We start from the raw sequence: 22,080 nt of genomic DNA, 5'->3' as shown, positions 1-22,080 counted from the left end.
AAAGAAAAGGAGTACTTGTGGCACCTTAGAGACTAACCAATTTATTTGAGCATAAGCTTTCGTGAGCTACAGCTCACTTCATCGGATGCATACTGTGGAAAGTGTAGAAGATCTTTTTATACACACAAAGCATGAAAAAATACCTCCCCCCACCCCACTCTCCTGCTGGTAATAGCTATGTGTGTATAAAAAGATCTTCTACACTTTCCACAGTATGCATCCGATGAAGTGAGCTGTAGCTCACGAAAGCTTATGCTCAAATAAATTGGTTAGTCTCTAAGCTATATATGTGTGGGTGTGTATATAGATATAAAATATAAATAACAAAGAACCCCAAAATTAACTCCGATCACATAATGGTGAATCCTGCATTTGGGGTAATCAGAGCCCTGTTGAAAGATGGAGCCTTTCTCCTTTTTTTTTAATTAATTTTGTATATTAAACTCTCTGAGCCTCTGTCACATCTGCTTAGGAGTCATTATTGCTTAGCTGAGTATCTGTAGAAGCCTTATTAAATGAACAGTTCAGTTCTGTGAGCCAGATTACATACCCCACACTCTCTTCTGCAGCTCCTGCACCCCCATGAAAATGCCCGCTCCCCCCATGTATACAGTGGGGCTTGGGCCCAGCAACAGCCTTGTAGGCAGATGGCACCTGTCACAGGCTTGGACGTGCTCTGCACTACCTCAGTGGCTACACAGGGTCCATCCTGTAGTTCCCTTCTCCCAGGGACACTTCAACAAAAAAGTGAGTCTGGGATCATGCAACAAAACTCCCTTCTTGGGGCTTGGTTTAATGAGAAAGCAACAGTCTCTTTTCCCCACCTCTCAGCAGGACTTATTCAGTCTCTCCCAGCCTCGCCATCTGGGCAAACACAGTTCTTCTCCCCTGATATCTCCTCAGGTTGTTCAACACTAAACATAAACTCCAGCCTCCTCAGCTGTGTCCCAGTCCTCTTCCCACTAGAGGGGTAGGGGATTCCCACAACCCCTTTCTGGGTCACAGTCTCACTCAGTTCCAGGCTGCTTTTCAGAGTCCCTTTTCCGGAGCTCAGCTTCTGCTCTACCAGCCCTTCACTGATCCTGGGTGGGTCTTTCCAGCCACTGCTGACCCCTAGGCCATCCCACCTTACTGCTGAGCTCCCAGCTCTCTTTGTTTTGCTCCACACAATTAATTACTACAATTACACTCCTTTCCAGAAGGCCCTCAAACTCTTTTTGAAACTTTTTTTAAACTGAATTAATTGTCCCACACTGGGGGTGTGCTGATAAGGCACAGGTGCACTAGTCCTAGCTCACCCTTACAGGCCAGTCATCCTGTGACAGCACAAGACTGTAAAATGTTCACATAAACAGCAGAACAAAATTTGGCTCTAATCCACAAGTGGGCTCTATGTTGGGCAGGGAGCCCTGCATCCGGGCTTAGCCCCACTCACTTTAGGGTTGGTATAAAGCAACAGAAGAGGGAGGCCTGTTTTCATAGACTCGTAGAAGAGAAAAGAATTGTCACCAAAATCTGCTGAGTACCTCCAAATCCCTTTGACTTCATTGGGGACTGCTCAGTCGGTCACAGGATGGGTTCTCACTGAAATGGAGGGAGGAGAGTGCTTTCATGGATAGCTGTGGGGTAAGAAGGTAGAAGGCAGGCATCTTATGCCAGGTCAGCGAATGCCATGTTAGGGTCTAATCCTGCTTGCATTTTGCATGTGACTTGAATGGGGCTAGCCAAGCACCCACCCGTGCATGGTGCTAAATGGTGCGTGCTACCTGCTGAGCACCCTTCACCCCACTAGTTTCAGCAAGAGAGCAGGCTCAGGCTTGTTGATTTCAGTGGGAGCCGTTGGTGCTCAGTATCTTGCAGGAGGCATTCCTCATTCTGCAGGATCAGGCAAACAGGATATGCATGTTCTCTGTTGCATTATGGGCTTTTACAACACAGCTTGTCAGGGTGATTGGGGGTTTGCAAGGTGGAACCATACCAAATGATTTCATTCTGGTCTCCTTACAGCCATTGCATACTTCCAATTTCAGCCACTTGTGACCTGAGTGCGATTGGAACAACCAAACTGGAGGCTGGGGGCTCCTTGTCCCATTATTAATCCCTTGAGCTGTCCAGTCCTCTTATGATAAACTGTCCACGTTTAAAAAATCCTCTCTAATGAGAGGTCGTTGTGGTAGAGCATTGATAGTGGGGAATGGACAGGGGGCGGGCGAAGCTGTAATTTTTGCAGCGGCGAGCGGACACTCATTTCCCTGCTGTCCGTCTTGGCCCATTAAAATTTGCCTTGTAGCTCTGTGGTGGGAAGCGTAACCTTGTGTTACAGAGTGTCAGCATCTCGCTCCGCTGCTGTTTACAGCTGCATTTGTCATCATTGGTGTGGGATCAACCTCTCCTTGAGTCCGGCTGATCACTGTCACTGCTGGGTCCCTTTTTGCTGCCCCCGGCTTTTGTTTGTGCAGCCATCTCCCATAATGCTCTGAGTACATGTGGAATTTGAATAGGTTTGTTTTTTTGTAGCCACTGAAAGCGAAGTCCTGGGATGTGTAAAAGACCTAATTACAGAGGACAAAACCCCACTCTGGGTTAAAATATCAGAACTTTCCTTTCCTCTTTTTTGTTCCTTTTCTATCCTTCTCCTTTTTCTTTAGTCTTCTCTCTCTCATTCCTTTTTTCATTCTCCTTTCTCCTCTTTCTCTTTTAATCTATCTTCTTTTCTTGGTCTCTCGGCAGTCACATTGTGTAGCCTTTTAAATCTAACTTGCCATCCCAGAAGTGTTTCTCAATAGCTCTCCAGTGTGTTTGATGTCAGGATCTGGTTTCTGCCAAACCTACAGCAGCAGCATAAGTAGGGATTGTAAAGTTCACACACGCACACAGATATCCAGTCTCCTGACCTGAACCTAGGTTGGGAGAGAACCTGAAAAACCAGAGCCATTATTTTTTTGCTGTCTTTAAAAGCACTTAAGTGAGGTCCTTCCGCAAGTTGCTTGAGTCTTCCTGACGCTTGCTCCCCACCTGCTGTTTTGTGTCTGGAAGAAGCACTGTTTGTAAATGTAAATCACTGAACCGGTTTCTAGTGAGGACTCTTGGCATGGAGAACAGGATATTTTTCCTCCCGTCCCTTAGCAGTTCCACCTTTTCTTGTGTTTGCAGAATCACTTAGCTTTTCTCTTTCTCTTGTCACTGTGGTGTTTCCCCTTTTCTTTCATGTAGCAGGTGATGGGCTTAGGCATTGGAGCATGGGCATTGCTTAATGGGCCCAGGCAGAGTATATTGTAAAGAGGGTTATTATTGCTGTTGAATGTAGAGTGTAGAATTAGCTGATACCCGTTGAAGTTCTAAGCCGTTCATGCACCCCTTCTGGCTCATCATCCTTTCATCTTCTCCTTCCCCTTTAGTAGTTGCCATGATACTTATACAGCCCCTTCCATCCAAGGATCTCCAAGCACTTCATAGACCTTAGTTTGTTAATTCTCATAACATTCCTGTGAGGTGTATAAGTGGTATCTCCATTTTACAAAAGAGCAAACTGAGACACAGATTAAATGCCTTGCCCAAGGTCACACAGCAAGATGGTGGCAGAGTTAGGAATAGAATCCAGAATCCCAGTCCCCTGCTCCAGTAACTAGACCACATCCTCATCTAGGTGCTTCACTGTGCACTTACGTATGTGTTCAGGAAAGCTTCTGGCTGCTTCATCTGCAGTGCTATTTTTGAGTTAACATGGGAAGGGAGTGCTTTAAAGTGATATTCATTGCTGTACTCCAAGCCTTTCCGAGTGTAGGCTGCAAAACAGTCTACTCTGGAACCATCTGAATTTCCTGGGGGAAATACATTTTGCTGCCTGTTAGAACATGGAGACAGTTTGGCTTCATTGTTTTTATAGGGTTGCCGCTTTAATTTTTCCTTTTTCTTTTTTTCACCGTTTTCATGTGAATTAAAATAAATTTGAGAGGGGGGAAGGAGAATTAAACAGTTGTATCCACAATATTTTCCAGGCTCTTAATCCTACAAGTTGATCTCACAGCTACAGTCAACAAGTTTGGTGTTTGTATCTGGGTTTGATTTCCTGGACTATCAGTGAGGTTCGGTTCAGTTCACAGCGGTAATGTTTATATTGGGATCCTGACACTACAGTTGACTTGAGGAAGGATGTTTAGAGGAACTTGTGTGAGCCAAGGCCTGGTTGTGCTTTCAGATCGGAGACCAGTGCTGGCACCGTATGTTTGCAGAGATGCCCATGTGGCAGGAGTGTATTGGATGATCCAGGATGTACTGTGGTTACCATAAAGGGTAGTCTGCACATGTGATGATGCTTGCAATGCAGGAATTGGAGAATGGGAAGTGAATCCTTTTCCTAGTGGGTTGTTGGTTTAATCTGGACCACCTTTGTGGTGATCAGAAGTTATTTGAGAGCTACCCTGGTGTCCTGTGTGGAACGAGTCGGTGGTCTCAGTCCAGTTCCTAGGGGATAGATGCCTATATCATGGTCATATTTCATTCCTGCAGTCTCCCTCTGTTATAGTAAATGTTTAGGTTTGCTGGGCGATTATGCTGTCTGTCACCTTGTTGGAAGTCTGAGCAGAGGTGCCAAAGGCTGAAGGGGTCATGGAGACTGACTTGACCTCTCGCCCTGAGAGGGGGCTCTCAAGGACATGGATGAGGTGTGTATGAGGAAGCTTGCCCTGCCGCTACCCATTCTGTAAATGCTTTGTGGGCAAACAGGACTTCAGTCTCCTGGGCTGTCTGGCGCCTTTCCATGAGCCTTACATATTCTTTCTAAAAGCATCTTGGGGCGCAGATGGATCTCGGTCATTTTGTGTGAGCACAGAGTATCTGGGAAGGACAGTTAGATTCCTGGGTGCTCCCAGTGCCAAAGGTTTTGTCAGAGCCATGTGAATGAGCAACAAAACCAGTAAAAAGCATAGTAAATATTTATGCTGGGTAAACCCTCTGGGAACAGAAACTGGAGCTAGGATGCTGGACTCGCCCCATGATTTATATCCTCTCTCAGTTGGCTGGATTTGAGCGTCTAGCATTCAGTGGCAGACAAAACAGTGTGTTTAGGCCCTTCCTGTTTCATCTCCCCATTCCCAGCTTTGCTCATTACCAGTAGCTCCTTCCTTTATGGATGAGGCTGAGGGAGAGTTTCAATTAGAGTTGTGTGAGAGAAGCTAAGGGCTTGAACCCAAAGTCTGAGCACCTTCAGCTCAAACTGAAGTCAGTGGAAGTTGTGGGTACTTGGGACCAAACAGGATCAGGATATTCAGTCCTGGGCCCTTAATTACATGAACAAGCCCATTGAATTGAATGGGTAAGAGCTGCAGAATTGGTCTTAAAGCCCTGATGCTGCAAGGTCTTGACTGTCTTCAGTGAAGCCAATTATAGTTCAGAGCATTCAGCATCTCTCAGGATCAGGGCCCAAGCTTGTTGCTGTTTTTCTGAATGAATCATTAAGTGCATACAAAATCCAAGAAGTGATAATTAAAAGGTGATACAGAATAAAAGGTCTTCTACAGTGTTTTTCAAATGTGGCCATTGTGGCCGCATGCAGCCACCAGGGGATTTTTCTGCAGCCCTGAAAGCCTCCTGGGTTGACATGTGGGGTGGGAGGAACAAGCAGCGCCCAGCTGTTGCTCCTGGCTGCCCTGGAGTTTGCTGGCACCGCCAGCAAGGGATCAGTGCCCTCCACCACACAGCCTCCTGGGGGCTCTGGGCGGAGGCTCTGGGCAGTGCCTCTGCGGACATGTGGGGCCAGTGTGTGTGTTGAGCGGGCTTCAGCCCTTGGGCTCTGGTTCTGGGCTTCAGCCCAGGTCAGCATGGCTTCGGCTTGGAAAAATTGTCAGAATGGCCACCAGTAGGGGTTAGTGGCCACACTCTGAGGCCACCAAAAAAATGGCCCTAAGAACTAGGGTTGTCAATTAATTGCAGTTAACTCATGCAATTAACTCAGAAAAATTAATTGCGATTAATCGCACTGTTAAACAATAGACTACCAATTGAAATGTATTAAATATTTTTGGATTTTTTTTATATTTTCAAATATATTGATTTCAATTACAACACAGAATACAAAGTGTACAGTGCTCACTTTATATTATTATTTTTTATTACAAATGTTTGCCCTGTAAAAATGATAAAAGAAATATGATTTTTCAATTTCCCTCATACAAGTACTGTAGTGCAGTCTCTTTATCTGAAAGTGCAACTTACAAATGTAGATAATTTTTTTTGTTACATAACTGCACTCAAAAATAAAACAATGCAAAACTTTAGACCCTACAAGTCCACTCAGTCCTACTTCTTTTTCAGTCAATCAGTAAGACAAACAAGTTTGTTTACATTTATGGGAGATAATGCTGCCCACTTCTTGTTTACAATGTCACCAGAAAATGAGAACAGGCGTTCTCATGGGACTTTTGTAGCAGGCATTACAAGGTATTTATGTGCCAGATATGCTAACCATTAGTATGCCCCTTCATGCTTCGGCCACCGTTCCAGAGGACATGCTTCTATCTGATGATGCGTGTTAAAAAAATAATGCGTTAATTAAATTTATGACTGAACTTCTTGGGGGAGAATTGTATGTCCCCCTGCTCTGTTTTACCCATATTCTGCCATATATTTCATGTTATAGTAGTCTTGGATGATGACTCCGCATATGTTCATTTTAAGAACACTTTCGCTGCAGATTTGACAAAACACAAAGAAAGTACCAATGTGAGATTTCTAAAGATAGCTACAGCACTTGACCCAAGATTTAGGAATCTGAAGTACCTTCCAAAATCTGAGAGGGATGAAGTGTGGAGCATGCTTTCAAAAGTGTTAAAAGAGCAATATTCCAATGCAGAAACTACAGAACCCGAACCACCAAAAAAGAAAATCAACCTTCTGGTGGTCGCCTCTGACTCAGATTATGAAAATGAACATGTGAATCTGCACTGCTTTGGATTGTTATCGAGCAGAACCCGTCATCAGCATGGACGCATGTCCTCTGGAATGGTGGATGAAGCATGAAGGGACATATGAATCTTTAGTGCATCTGGCACGTAAATATCTTGCGACATCAGCTACAACAGTGCCATGCGAACGCCTGTTCTCACTTTCAGGTGACATTGTGACCAAGAAGCAGGCTGCATTATCTCCTGCAAATGTAAACAAACTTGTTTGTCTGAGCGATTGGCTGAACAAGAAATAGGACTGAGTGGACTTGTAGGGCTAAAGATTTACATTTTTCTATTTTTGAATGCAGTTATTTTTTGTACATAATTCTGCATTTGTAAGTTCAACTTTCATGATAAAGAGATAAATGGTATTGTTTAACAGTGCAATTAATCGTGATTAATTTTTTTAATCACTTGACAGTCCTATTAAGAACCCCTGATAGGAGCTTTTGAAAGTCTCTCCTTTGCCTGAAACTGGCCTTCAGAGTGAAAGCAAGGAAGGGATTTCCATTGGAAAGCTTCTTGCTTTGACTAACTAAAACTCAATCTCACTCAGGACACATGCACAGTTAGGGTCTTCAGACTTTTTCAAGTTTCAGAATCGTAGTCTGTGTTTCGGGATTAGCAATAGTGTGCAGCCTTCTTGGAAGGAATTTTCAGCTTTTGAAAGCTGCTAGGAGACAAAGTATTCTGGAGAGGACCTTGTGCCCTCATTCTCTCTCCCCCTCACACCTTTTATAGCTTACAGTTAAAAACAAGATTTATGCTTATTTGCTACACAAATTTTCTTTCTGCCACAACGTGTTTGTTTGAACAGTCCAGAGTGGCAGCCTGCATTGAGTGATTCTCTACAAGTAAATCTATCCAGAGGGGATTCCCAGACAGCCAGAGTCAGCAGGCAACTAACTTATAGCCCCCAGCGAAACATTAGTCAAGATAATATACCACTGTCAGCCAGAGAAAGACACTATCAGCTTCGTGACCTCATGTACAGGCAGTAACCCTAATGGTGCGATAATGCTTCAGTTTGTTTGGGGAGTTCCTGGGTATATTGCTGTGGATTTCCAATGCTGGAGGATGATTCCATCAGGTCTTAGAGGTCAATAGCAGTGCAGGTTTCAGGCCAGGAAGGGGGAGTTCGATGTGTGTTGCTACATTATGCAATATCCTTTGGTTTGCTGCAGAGAGAATGCTTTAATTTATCAATCAATTTTCTGTTGTGTTTGACCTTTGGATGAGGGGTTTTTTTTTTATTTGGCCTGGTTTTGTCTCTTATTGCTGAGTGTTCATTTACTTTTTTTTTTTTTTTTTTTTTTGGTGGTTCATGCAAAATGTACTCATGCTCAAATAAATTGGTTAGTCTCTAAGGTGCCACAAGTACTCCTTTTCTTTTTGCAAATACAGACTAACACGGCTGTTACTCTGAAACCTCTCTTAATTTGTCGATTCCTTTTACTGTGTTTTTAGACAAATATACATACGCAACATGCAGGCACAAATGTACTTACAGAGCATAGTTAAAGAACTCTGTCAAGTCACTTTAGGCCCCAGATCTGCAATCAATAGGAAGGTTTTCTTGAAATTATTTTAAAACTCAATTACAGTAGAATCTCAGAGTTACGAACACCAGAGTTACGAACTGACTGGTCAACCACACACCTCATTTGGAACCGGAAGTACACAATCAGGCATCAGAGACAAAAAAAAAAAAAAAAAAGCAAATACAGTACAGCACTGTGTTAAGTGTAAACTGCTAAAAAAAATCCATAAAGAGAAAATTAAAAAAAAAGATTTGACAAGGAAACTGTTTCTGTGCTTGTCCATTTAAATTAAGATGGTTAAAAGCAGCATTTTTCTTCTGCATAGTAACGTTTCAAAGCTGTATTAAGTCAATGTTCAGTTGTAAACTTTTGAAAGAACAACCTTAATGTTTCATTCAGAGATACGAACATTTGAGTTACGAACAACCTCTATTCCCAAGGTATTCATAACTCAGTTTCTACTGTAAGTATTTTTGTGTGAATGTCACTCATCTTCCTCCTCTTGCTGTGTTTATAACCCAAACATTGCAGCGTTGTGCTAGTGCATCAGACATGGAAATTTGCTGCCATTTTAACATTTGCAGTAGTATTGAAGGACCTACACAGGTTGGGGTCCCATCATGATAGGTGCTGTACAGACATATAACAAAAAGAAAAGGAGGACTTGTGGCACCTTAGAGACTAACAAATTTATTTGAGCTTAAGCTTTCGTGAGCTACAGCTCACTTCACTGCAGCTCATGAAAGCTTATGCTCAAATAAATTTGTTAGTCTCTAAGGTGCCACAAGTCCTCCTTTTCTTTTTGTGGATACAGACTAACACGGCTGCTACTCTGAAACCAGACATATAACAGTGACAGTCCCTGCCCCAGAGAGTTTACAATCCAAAAGACCATTCAAAACAGGGGGATAAGACAAACAAGCAGGCTGAGGGGTGAGGGTGGGGGAGACAGTAACAAATTATAGGATGTGCAAAATGCTTAGTCATTCAGTAGCAGTGGTCATAACTCATCACCTGCCTAGTTGTCATCAGCTTGCACTTTTCTATATGCATTTTGGCAGAGTTGAGTTTTGAGGAGGGAAATTGACTAAGCTTTTTCTTCTTCAGGCAAACAGCATTAATGGTCAAAAGTTGATTAGACTTTTAAAATTATTTTAAAATAATTTTTATACTCAAAGGTGTTCAAACACAGGTGAGGAAATTAATTTTTAAATTGTCAGGCCAGAAATGTCAAAACGTAGGTGTTGAATGTAAGGCATCTAAATAAGTGGTTTGATGTTCAGCAGTGGTGAGCCCCCATAGCTCCTACTAACGGCAGTGGGTGCTCCGGTTGCTCAGCTGCTCTGATAATCAGCCCACTTTTTGAGTGCGTGCTAGGCACCCAAATTCAAAGTTTTTGGCAATCATTTTCAATCTGACAGTGTTCCTTTAATCATGATGAATTTCACTATGCTTGTACGATGCTTTTGAGGTGTAAAGTTCTCTATACCTGCTAAGCATTCTTACCGTTGGAGTGTTGAGCTGCCAGCTGGTGAGTCTGTGTTGCTTGGCAGCCCCACTCCCTGCCTGCCCAGCAAGAGTGGGAGCCTTTTGTAACATGCATCCTGTCTGTTGAAAAGGGCATCTATTAATTCGGCACAGGTGACAGCGCACGGCAATGTGGCGCCCGCACTGCATACACTTGGGTAATGACGGGTTGTGGGATCAAGGTGAGATAATGGTATCTTTCCAAGCATGAGTGTGGAGAATGTGCTGTGTGCAGAATGGCTTATAGAGGGCAGCATCCACTCATGATTCCTCTTGCATAGAGGAAGAGACACCAGCCTCAAAACTTCACCGCATCTGCTGCTTTTCCAGCCTCTTGAAAGAACTCTATGCAGGAGCCTTGCTCTTCAGGGAGTCATTTGCTTCCAGATTATTTAATTCCCACCCTGAAACCTTTCCCTTGAGAATCTTAACTCTCCCCCTGTCTCTAGTGCTCCTGGGCAGTTGGACTCTGCTGCTGTGCTCAGACACATGTTGCCTTTATCAATTTTTAACTTAATCAGAGAGGGCTAATATGATGACTGGTGGGTAAAATAAGACAAGAAACTATGAGAAAAATTCAACTCCCAAACTACACCTACCTGCAAATATTTCACACTTTCCTTGATTTTTGTCTCCCCTCTCGCTTTTACTCAGGGGAACATGAATCCTTCCATGTCCCTGAAAGGGCTTAGTTCAGTGCCTAATGGACAAGTGTCCACCTCGCCATAACTATTATCATGGTTGACTCCCTTGTTGACCATCAAGGATTGAATGAGTTGCAGAGATGTGAGCTCTCGTCCAGTAATAACAAATGGCAATTTCCACCTGAAGATTTCAAAGTGCTTTACAAAGCCATTGAAACTCACAACAGCTCCCCTGGCAGGTGGGTTAGTAGCGCTATCCCTCTGTTGAAGGTGGGGTCACTGAAGTACAGAGAGATGGAATGACTTGCCCAAGGATCACCAAGCACTTTACAAGATAAATATACAGGAATCATGCCACCAGTGTAATGCAGCCATATCTTACATAAATTAAGTTGTCATGGCATAAGAGGGAAGATCCTTTCATGGATTGAGAACTGGTTAAAAGACAAGGAACAAAGGGTAGGAATAAATGGTAAATTTTCAGAATGGAGAGGGGTAACTAGTGATGTTCCCCAAGGGTCAGTCCTAGGACCAATCCTATTCAACTTATTCATAAATGAGCTGGAGAAAGGGGTAAACAATGAGGTGGCAGAGTCTGCAGATGATACTAAACTGCTCAAGATAGTTAAGACCAAAGCAGACTGTGAAGAACTTCAAAAAGATCTCAGAAAACTAAGTGATTGGGCAACAAAATGGCAAATGAAATGTAATGTGGATAAATGTAGAATAATGCACATTGGAAAAAATAACCCCAACTATACATACAATATGATGGGGGCTAATTTAGCTACAACTAATCAGGAGAAAGATCTTGGAGTCATCGTGGATAGTTCTCTGAAGGTGTCCACGCAGTGTGCAGCAGCAGTCAAAAAAGCAAATGGGATGTTAGGAATCATTAAAAAAGGGATAGAGAATAAGACGGAGAATATCTTATTGCCTTATATAAATCCATGATATGCCTACATCTTGAATACTGTGTACAGATGTGGTCCCCTCATCTCAAAAAAGATATACTAGCATTAGAAAAGGTTCAGAAAAGGGCAACTAAAATGCTTAGGTGTTTGGAACGGGTCCCATATGAGGAGAGGTTAAAGAGTCTAGGACTTTTCAACTTGGAAAAGAGGAGACTAAGGGGGGATATGATAGAGGTATATAAAATCATGAGTGGTGTGGAGAAAGTGAATAAGGAAAAGTTATTTACTTGTTCCCATAATATAAGAACTAGAGGCCACCCAATGAAATTAATGGGTAGTAGGTTTAAAACAAATAAAAGGAAGTTCTTCTTCACTCAGTGCACAGTCAATCTGTGGAACTCCTTGCCTGAGGAGGTTGTGAAGGCTAGGACTATAATAGGGTTTAAAAGAGAACTGGATAAATTCATGGAGGTTAAGTCCATTAATGGCTATTAGCCAGGATGGGTAAGGAATGGTGTCCCTAGCCTCTGTTTGTCAGAGGGTGGAGACGGATGGCAGGAGAGAGATCACTTGATCATTACCTGTTAGGTTCACTCCCTTTGGGGCACCTGGCATTGGCCACGGTCAGTAGACAGGATACTGGGCTGGATGGACCTTTGGTCTGACTCAGTATGGCTATTCTTATGTTCTTCTGTTCTCTGAGATGGAGGGCAGCAGCCAAGTTAATAGAATTTAAAAGGTTAGAGTTGGGAAAAACCTGAGATCAGGGGTTCCTTAATGTTTCATAGCGTGAGCCCTCTCCCACTCTCAGAACATTTCTGTTACAGCTGCAGCGATTGCTTACCTTGGGAATTCTCAAACATCTTCATGGATGGATGCTTCTCTCCTCCCATTCACAACTGCATAGACCATCTCTCTCCTATTCACAATTCTATAACATGCACAGCAGTGGCAGCTATAGAATCATAGGACTGGAAGGGACCTTGAGAGGTCTTCTAGTCCAGTCCCTTGCACTAAAGGCAGGACTAAGCATTGCCTAGACCATCCCTGACAGTCCCTATGGCAGTTGCTCACATGAAAAAGTAATGAATGGTAGGAGATACTGATATATATTTAGCTTTTATTAAAAATTATTACAAAATGGGAACAAGGAAAAGAAGCACCATTGTATGATCTGCTGAGACCATCACTAGGCCACAGTGAGAGGCACTGTATTCAATTAGCTGTTCTCTCTCTCCTTGGCCAGTGCATTTACTAGTGCTTTGTAGAGTCTTGTTTTAAGTGGCTCCCACTTAAATGCCACAGTAATAATAATTCCACAGCCTAGAACATCTTGCTGTCAGGAAGTTTTCCTTTTATTCAGCCTAAATTTCCTTAGTTCCATTCCGTCACTCCTGTTTATTCCCCCATGCCACCATAAATGAGCCCTTTCCTTCTTTAGCATCTGTACCCTTCAGATGTTTGCAGACGGTTATCATGTTGTTTCTGCCTCTTTCCCCCTTCCCCCCATCCTGGTCTCTTAGCCAGGTTCTACATATTTAGCTCATTTAATCTTTCCTCATAAGTCAAGGCTGTAATTGACAGCCCTGACAGGGAGAGCCGCATTGGTTACACACATTGCCAACAGGATATAAATACTTTTTATGCAATGATTGAGAATTATAGTCAAGATTGTGATGAGCCCTCCCCAGGCCCTATTTTTGGTAATGCCTTTCTCAACACCAGGTTGCCTCGACCCCATACAACAATGGCTCAGTCTCTCACGTTGCTGGTAAGGGTCACCAAGCACTAGGTCCATCTCCATCACTGGTCAGTTGTGACATCGAAGGTTTAAACTATCTGGGGGTCCAAATCAAGCCTGAATTTTCATGAAAGTGTTGCCCCAGTCAGGAGCAGGAGCAGGGGTTGCCATACAGACACAAAGACAGAGATTCCAGCATTTGAACCTTGTGTGTCCAATGTTCAGCTGGTATGTTTGTCTACTGCAAGTACCAGGGCTTTGGAGCTGTGCTCTGGCTCCGCTCCAGCTCCGGGCAAAAACCTGCAGCTCCACTGCTCCAGAGCTGCTCAGCGGGCTCCACTCCAAAGCCCTGGCGAGTACGTTGCTGTGCAGAAGCTCTCAGCACTGGCAGGGCACTGCCATGCTGAGGCTTACAGAATTGACAAACGCACCCGGCATGGCCAAGAGAAAGCGCACAATGCAGCATTCCTGGCTGCCACTGCTGTGAAGAGGTGTAAGGGTCCTGCTGATACAAGCGGGAGCTAGGGGAAGGGCTGTTATCCATAACCTGTGAGGTGTTGGAATGGATAAAGGGGTAACCCTGTGCTGCGCACTACTGTGTAGGTACGCACAGCTCTGTTTTCAGCTGAGCAGATTTTGTTGTAGGTTGCCTTAGGTGACTTGTCTTCTCATATTTGCTGTACTTTCTGCGAGGAGATGGGTGTAGCAGGCACTAGTGTTGGGGAGCTGGGAAGTGGACGGTCTGGTTTTTAATACTGTGTTCTGTAAAGCTTCATACGATGCAGATTCCCCACTGGGGCTAGTTCACAAAAATTACATGTATTATTGCAAAGCATGCAACATAAGGAGGGCATTTTATGAAAGGGAATATCAGAGGAAACATTATAGCAGGGACCTTTATAGCCCTTCCATTATTATGGTTTAAATCTTGACGTGGCCTTTATTTGCAATGATACTGGGACAGTAAAGAAGTGCATTTCTCCCCCCACCCAACCCCCAATCTCTCTTTCCCCATCCTCTTTTCATTCTTTTCTTCCACATCCTGTTCTGAATCTGTGGTGCAGAGATACAAATCATTAAACATGCAAGCAGTCAGAGAGCCAGGTTTCGGTTTGTGTGGAATCGGCCCCCTTTGACTCAGAAGTTAGAAACCAGATGACTCACTGTTATGCATGTTTGTTGTTTTACTAACTGTCATTTTGCAAAATACTGTTAAAGCTTCAAACCACAATTAGTGGAGTTTGAGGTGGTGTGTGTGTTCATGGTTCTTTTGGAAGATTTTAAAAGTGATTGTAACTGAGCTTTCTCTAAAGAGCTGAAAATTGCATGTATTGGCAATATAAAAATATGTAGGGATCCATTTTGTCCTGCTACCTGAAAAATATTGTCTGGATCAATTACTTGAAAAGCCCCCAGGTGCTAAACATCTGGTGGGGGTTGTAGGGCCCCTGTTTTGTGTTTTTTAATATATGCCCAAAGGAACAGGTTTCTCAAAAGGAAAGCAGACAGATGTTTTTCATTTGTAGAATTTTAAGGAATAAATGCCATTCCTGCTTTTCTTTCTTATTTCTAACAAAATTCTAGTATTTCCTTTCTAGGAAACCAGCAAACTTGAGGGTAGGTCCATGGCAGAATTCCATAGCAATATGGAAAACCAGAAAAGATATCTAGAAATCTCTTATTTTCTAGTGATTCATTACTATTTGTACAGCAGCTCATATATTGTAAATTCAATATGAATTGTTATTGTTTTTATCTGCAGTACTTTCTAATTGTAAAAAATAGAAATGCATTTTTATTTGTTAAATTCTGCATGCATTATTCTGAACTTTAACTCAGTGTAAATCTAGAGCCACTCTATCAAATCAGTGGGCTCAGGTTTGTGAGCTCAGAATTGGGCCCTTTGTGTGAAAACAGCACATTTCTGATGTAATCCACTTGTGGTTATGGATTTCCCCATAGTTTTCAGGCCCCCACCCTTTACAACCACTGTGTGCACTGCTCATGTTGTGATCTGTTGCAGCTCCTGTCACAACACAAAGAACTGTGACGTAGCCCTAGGGGCACTTACCAGCCTGCCACAGTGTATTAGAAAGTGACAAATTAGTGGCTAACTTTAAAGAAATAGTTTGTGGTTGGTGTCTCCTTTTAGATTGAGATGGAGCATCTCTCGGTTTAATGGCAAAACAGCCATTAGAAACCGAAAAAAGGGGCTGCTGCTAATATCAGGAAGTTTGGATGCATAGACCCCTATCAGAGGGAAAGTTGTGCTCATCTGATTGTTCTGATCAGAAGAAGAAGTTCTCTTGCTTGTTTTGTTTTGTTTTGTTTTATTTTTGAGAAAAGGGAATTTTAATCCTTCTGAAATTTAACAAATTGATAGCTCCAGAAACAGAAACCTTCTGCTTGTAGGACAGATGCTGCATGAGAGTGGCATTGCAAGCTTCCCCCCACTTTGGTATGGAAGGGACCCCATAGGGATGATAGGGGAGTTCAGTCTCCATAGCCCATTCGATGCTTGGCTTCTCTTCTGAGGCTGCAAAGAAGCATGCCAATTCTTCCATTTAGCTGACTATTGTATATACTTTAAAAGGGAAGGTTTTAATGTAGTTGGCTGCTATATAGACTGTTAAAGGGAAGTTATTTATTTTAGCTGGCTTTGGTATGGATTGTTACAAGGGCGTTCTTTTAGCTGCCGTTGTTATATTGACTGGTAAATGCAATGGACTGTGTTGCTAGTAGCTGTCATGTTGCCTGTTACGGAAAAGATCTGTATTTAAGCAGTAGCACTGCACTGGGATCTCCCAGGCAGGATATTAATGCTAATTCATCTGCTCACCCCCTGCTGTGAGTGTTATTTGTTTAAATCTGTAGAATCCCACAGCGCGTTTATATCCTCACTAGAGTGAGCTCCGCTCCCTGTAATTATTTAACATTATATGCTGATATAAATTGTAACAGTTAAAGAATGGTAATGAGTAGCAAAAAAACCCACAAACTTAACCTTAGAAATGGCAGAGTCAGCTCTTAAAACAGCAGCCAGCAACTTTCTCTCTCTCTTTTCCCAAGTCCATAGGTACAATATTGTGCATACATTATGTGTGCGTGTGTGTTCATGCTTGTGCTGGCAACTGTGCCAGGCAAGCTGTAATTATGCAGAATATACTGGGTAGCTTAGTCACACATGCATAATTACATATGGTGCCAAAGTACAGTGAGTCGCACTCTCAGCAGTTCAGCGTCTTGATTAGGTGATTTGAGTTGAGGCTACCATATTGGTATAGGAAATGGTGCCCCCTGGATTCATCCCTGCGGCTATCCACAGGGAATGTGTGTCCAGAGGTTAAGCTAACAAACCATTGGGTGTCAGTATTGTTCCATTTAAATGCAGCTGGCAGAGAGTTTGTGGGGCAATAAAAACTGGACTTTCAAAGCAGCAGTTTTGTCTGTAAACAACTAAGGTACAATTTATATATTCATATCTATACCTATTTCATTTGTATGTAGAGGCAGGTGGATATATCTAGCAGAACCATTATATTCTGCTGATCTGAATTCCTTGCCTTTTCGTTTGGATATTGTAGCCTGCTTGCCCTAAACTCTCGTGTGTTATGGCCATGCGCTGTTAAACAGATGCTGCGTTCTGCTCCAGAAGTAGCTGCGCTTCAGCAGTGGATAACGTGACCCCTGTGTATAATTTTTATATCCGTTTAAAACTTGAGGTTTTTAGAAATAAAACTTTTTATGATGTGCAGAATTACCCGTGGAAACAACAAACAGTAACATTCAGTTTATATTTGTGAAAAGCTTTGGCCCTGCTTGGGTTGGAAGGCGCTATAGAAATGTAAGTAGCTCTTCTATCCATGCACAGGGCACATCCACATGTGTTACTTATATCTAGCCAAAATCAGGTCTGTATTACAATAGAGAAATATCTAAACTGGATAAGGAAGCTTTCATCTACTTAAAAAAAATAAAATAAAAAGACCTGTATAGGAATTAGAGGAAACCCTATCAAAAGCAAAGAAAATTCATTTTAAAAAGATTCCTTCATTCCCTCCCTTCCTCCTCTGATTTCAGGTAGGGAGTAAAAGCTGCCACAAGAGGAGGCGAATTTGTACTTGATTTGCAGAGTAGCGTGATGGTCGGTCGAGCTGCGTTGGCAGCATGGACCTGTGCCAGACTTCACCACAATTCATACTGTGTCAGTTTAATAAATGCACTACTTAAATTATGAAATTACAAAAGAAAAAAGAGAATGCACTTATTCAGACTCTTAATACATTAAAAATAAGGCATTAAAACACTGACTTTTTTTTCCCTTCCAGAATCAATAATGAACAGGAAGGGTTGTAGACATTAACAGTCATGGACATTCAAACTCTTATACATAAATTATCTTAGAAAAATGCACATAAGACTTGAATAATGTAAATACATTAATGCATTTAATAATTTAAACATTAAAGCACATGCAGGAATTCGCAGCAGAGGCTGTTCTGAGATAAGGAACGGTCCTGGAAGTTGTGTGTCCCAAGATCGATGGCTGGTTTCCCCTTGAGAAAACTCTCTGGGGAAGTCGCGCTGTGCAGCTAGATGACCGCCTGTCCTGAGAAATCCCAGGATGTTCGCCATCTCATCTGCTCCTTCCTCTCCCCTACTCAAATCCCACTGACTTGAAAAATCCAACCTGTATCCTGAATTCTGCTCTCTCTCCATGGCAAATAATTTGCAATTTGTCTGAAAATCAGGTGCAACAACTTTGAAGAAAAGAGAGAGTTGTGTCTAAAAACAAAACACCAACGACGGTTAAAGAGGCTGCTGCAGCCAGGGAGTTGAGAGGAAGTTTCAGGGCTCTCCATTCCAATGGCATTGTGCGGGACAGGAGACAGGGCCTATGTTTGCGATGATGGGGAGAAGAGCTGGGTGAAGGACATCTGGAATCCGATCTCCTGTTCTCCTGGGAGATAGGCCCAAGTTGAGAGCCAGCCTTAAGTACAAGTAATGAAATGGGGATCCTGCTCTTCTGGGGCTCCGCATGGACCCATAATTCACTGGCCAGCCCAACTTCCATTCTTTGGCAGATGTACCAGGGAAGACCACTCTGCCCAGTCATGCCCTCCTGCAGGTCATAAGGCTGCCCCGTCTCCAGCATACTGACTGTGTGCATGCTTCTCTTTGTTCTTGCTTTTGCCCTCCCGTTTGGACTGAAGCATCCTCATCACTGTAGCAGCATCTGACTAGCACACCAAGGTTCTCATGCCAGGCATTTTCCTTAGGACTGAGTTGTGTCATTTCTCTGGGTGTAATTAAGTTTGAAAGGTGTTGCATCAGCCCCTCACTGCAACTCCCCTTGGTTCAGATCCTAGTTCTCCTTGCCTTCTCTACAGGGGAGCATGCAAGCAGTTGCTTTGGAGGCCATTTGCACCCTGCGGTACTCCTCACAGAGTGGTATGAGATATCCCCCTTAGCTTAGATACTGAGATGATGGGTACTAATAAAAAAAAATTGCTTAGTCTGATTCTAAAGGGAGACAAGATGTTCGTTAATTAAAGGAGCCTGGCACAGGGCAGCTGTAATTATAGGTGCGAGAAATCTGAATCTGAAGTAGGCTGTGCAGATGGGGAAGTGTAAGGAGGCACCCAGAACTGCGGGCTGTGGGCAAGAATGCTGCAAAACCAGATTCTGGAACTCACGCTTTGGCAGAATTTCTTATTGAATTCCTCTTTATTCATTTCTTTTAACAGAGAGCTGAACCTGTATGTGTGTGTATGTGCGTGCCTGTGCGCTTGCGTACAATGCAGGTTGCACCCTGTGACTGGAAGGGTGATATTATTAAGGCCAAGGAGATTGGGAGGCAAATCCTGTTGGAGAGACAGACTCTGCCCAGAAAAAGAGTTGGGAGCTAACGATCCCCCATTACTCCTCTGGTTGTACTGTTGGTGATTCCTCTGGGTGTTTGTCCTATTTATCATCTCTGCACCCTTATATCTACATCACTGCACGGAAGGATCTTTGTGGGACACCCTGAGGCCCCCAGAACCAGCTGGGAGGTGGCTCCTAAGCTCTTGTGTAGGTCTGGGTGTGGAAGATCCAAACAGATGCTCTGTGTATTATGCCTTTTCTCCTCTTGTTGAAAACTCCAGTCTACATAGAGCATTTTTCCCTCCAGGGACCAGCTCTGCAGCCCTCTCCTGAGGTGGATCTGCTCATCCAGTTGCTTCACGCCAGGCAGATTTCTAGGTGGGTCCCACACTGGGGACTAGAGGGGCTGTCTGTGTAGGGAGTCAGCATTGGTCTAGTGCAGTGGTATGCAAACTATGGCCCGGGGGCCACAACCGGCCCTCCAGACATTTTAATCTGGTTCTCGAGCTCCTGCCAGGAAGCGGGGTCTGGGGCTTGCCCTGCTCTGGCGCTCCAGCCAGGGAGTGGGGTTGGGGTCGGGGTCTTGCCCCACTCCACACAGCTCCCGGAAGCAGGGGTATGTCCCCTCTCCGTCCCCTATGTGTAGGGGCAGCCAGAGGGCTCCACGCATTGCTCCCGCAGCTCCTATTGGCCAGGAACTGCAGCCAATAGAAGCTGCAGGGGCGGTGGCTGTGCACAGTGCAGCGCGCAAAGCTGCCTGGCCGCACCTCCGCGTAGGAGCTGGAGCTGGGACATGCCGCTCTTTCTGGGAGCTGCTTGAGGTAAGCGCCACCTGGAGCCTGCCCCCCCCCGAACCCCTCCCATGCCCGAACCCCCTGCCCCAGCCCTGATTCCCCTCCCACCCTTTGAACCCCTCGGTCCCAGCCTGGAGCAACCTCCTGCACCCCCAGCCCCACTCCATAACCTGCACCCCCAGTTGGAGCCCTCCTGTCTTCCAACCCCCAATTTTGTGAGCATTAATGGCCCGCCATACAAGTTCCATACCCAGATGTGGCCCTCGGGCCAAAAAGTTTGCCCACCCTTGGTCTAGTGGTGAGAGTGGGAGACTGGGATTCAGGAGGCCTGAGTTCTAATTCCAGCTATGTCCCTGACTTGCTTGGATGAGTCACTGTCTGTGCTTGTGTCCCCCTCTCTGAAAAAGGGGGACAATAGTGCTTTTGTGTTAAAGGGACTCTTTGGCGGAAGATGCTCAAAGCAAAGGATGCTTCAAATTACAGTAGATGTTAAGTACTATCGGGACTACTGAGGAAAGACTGGGTGGGGAGCTACGCTGGATGAAGTCTTCAGGGAGGAGGAGGGATTGGGGATCTCCCAAGGCTTGCACGGTTTACTGGTCACGTTTGGCTGGATTTAAGAGGCAGAAGCATTTATAGCAAATCCTAATGCTGTGTCAAAGCCTGCTCTCCGCTTTGCTGGCTTTGTCTCCATGGGGGTATCGCATGCTTTATCCCATTTCACAGCCTGGACCCTTTGTCCCCTGCTTTAGGGGATTACATGGGGCAGAGATGTAAGAAGGGAGGGAATCCCGCCACTACCCCACCCCTTTATCTATCTGGCTATGTATCTATCTGTGTATCTCTGTCTGTCTACTTTCCTGGGAGCCAAGCTTCCTGCCTTCCAAAACCTTGCCCTGAAATGCTGATTCAGAAGCAGGCAGCATCTTTCGGGCTCTTGGCAGAATAAATGGCTCTTGCTTGCTCTCCTGGCACTGGGATTTCATCCCTGATTTACAGTGCTCAGGCTTATCAATGTCCCTTGCCTGAGCTGGGCGCAGTGGTGATGGTATGAAGGTCGTTCTATGTATGGCTTGTCTGCTTCGGGAGAAGTGGTGGGAGGGTGGATGTCTAGAGCAGCGTCTCCTGCTGGGAGTGGGAGGAATAGGAGGAGAGGATAGCTCAGCATTCCTTCCTCTCCGCCTCTTGCAATGGGATGAAGGTTTTGACAGCCTAATTCAGCATTTAGGGAAGGATAGAGCTGTGCAGAAAGTTTTCCCACTCCTTACAGCCCAGTTGTGACAAACTGACAGATAATTAACAAATCAAGGTTTCCTATTAGTGTTGTCCCTGATGCTTTGAAATGGCTCCTTCATTGCACATGTCCTTTGGCAGAAGCCTGCACATTATGGCTATTGAGTGAGGCATTTAGATCAGCTTCCAGGGGCTGGGGCTTACCAAGATATCAAAATGTCTGAATGCTTCTGAGCACAGTCAATGTTAACTGTCAAGAAGAAGGTACAAGGGACAATGCTGGGAAGAAGTTGTTGCCTTACTGATTAGAGTAGACATTAGAAACCCCTCCAGTAATGCAAGGTGTTGCTAAGGAGTATCTCTTGCTTTCACAGAGGATGGCGTGAGTTGAAACCACAGTTAAGAGGGCAGAGTTTTGTTGGTCTGGGATTGGGTATGGTTATAAAGTCTACATGCCAAGAACCAGCTTGGATCAGTAGATCCTTATTTATTAGATCCAGAATCATGTCTGGCTGTGCTCAGACACTGTTCGCAATTTGCTGTGTGGCCTTTCCCCTTCCTTTGCCTTAGAACTGCTGAAACATAGGCTAGGTCTACCCTTGAAGCTGGGGTTGTGATGCCCAGCTTGAGTAGGCAGGTTTTTACTCAGGGTGGCTAGCCCATGCTTCCGTGGGTATACTACTGTTTTTAGTGCACTAGTTGAATGAAAGCTGGCAGGAGTATGTCTACTTGAACTAAGCATCACACCCCAGCTCCAGGTGTAGACATAGCCTATGGAAGTGGGTCCCCCCAAAAACCTTTATCTCTCTGTGTAACCTAGAATGGTCACTCTTCTCATTCTCCTCCAGATAAGTTTAAATCTCCAAATATACCAAGA

General features: G+C 44.2%; 1 protein-coding gene across 1 annotated transcript in view; it reads left to right on the top strand.

Moving 5' to 3' along the window:
• Positions 1–22,080, top strand: part of PEX14 (peroxisomal biogenesis factor 14) — a 101,284-nt gene that overhangs the window by 16,756 nt on the left and 62,448 nt on the right. The window lies entirely within an intron of this gene.

This window comes from Natator depressus, chromosome 18, assembly GCF_965152275.1.
Source record: "Natator depressus isolate rNatDep1 chromosome 18, rNatDep2.hap1, whole genome shotgun sequence".
Classification (NCBI taxonomy): Eukaryota; Metazoa; Chordata; order Testudines; family Cheloniidae; genus Natator; species Natator depressus.
The sequence above is the reverse complement of the archived record's forward strand: the minus strand, read 5'-3'. Positions and strand labels throughout refer to the sequence as shown.